This window comes from Sceloporus occidentalis, unplaced genomic scaffold, assembly GCF_023333645.1.
Source record: "Sceloporus occidentalis isolate IW3139 unplaced genomic scaffold, rSceOcc1.0.p SCAF_6, whole genome shotgun sequence".
Lineage (NCBI taxonomy): Eukaryota > Metazoa > Chordata > Lepidosauria > Squamata > Phrynosomatidae > Sceloporus > Sceloporus occidentalis.
Window position 1 is genome coordinate 52839243 of NW_028316986.1, and position 758 is coordinate 52840000.

Below are 758 nucleotides of genomic sequence, written 5' to 3' on the forward strand. Positions count from 1 at the left end.
CTCCCCACCAGAGATTAGATGCATAACTGTATTAAACAGGATTATCTGCTGGGTTTTTTTTAGAAGCAGACACACAGCCTTATCTACATGGGACTGCCTTTGAAGCGTGTTCAGAAATTTCAGCTAATTCAAAGAGCTGCAGCTAGAGTGCTAACTGGAACAGGCTACAGAGACCACAGTACTCCTGTTAAAACAGCTTGACAGGCTCCCAGTTTGTTTTCCAGGCATAATTCAAAGTGCTAGTTATGATGTAGGCAGGAAAGCCTTATGTGGCTCATATCCATGCTATCTGGCAGACCATGTGTCCCTGTACATGCAAGGGCCTTTTCTGTCACAAACATGGCTGGAGGGGAATCGAGAGCCAGCCTTTTTGGTGGCTGTCCCTAAATTCTGGAGCTCCCTTCCCAGAGAGGTCAGAATGGCCCCCCTCCCTGCTGTCTTCTGTCGGCAGGCAAAATCCTTTTTATTATAACAGGCTTTTAGGAATGGACTGTTGTTTTAAACTATACTGCTTTTAATAGTTTTTAAATCTTTTTAATTGCATTTTATTTTTTTAACTAGAGATTTGAAGTGCTTTAATATTGTAACTAGTTTAATTCTATTTTAATGTTCACTTTTTACATTTTTAACCCTACTGCTCTTTTAAACTGTAAGCCTCCTTGAGTCCCAATAGTGGAGGATCCCTTGCAGTTCAGTGCTTCCAACACATTTTCTTTTCATTGTCTCTAGCTATTTATTCCATAACACTAACCTGTGCT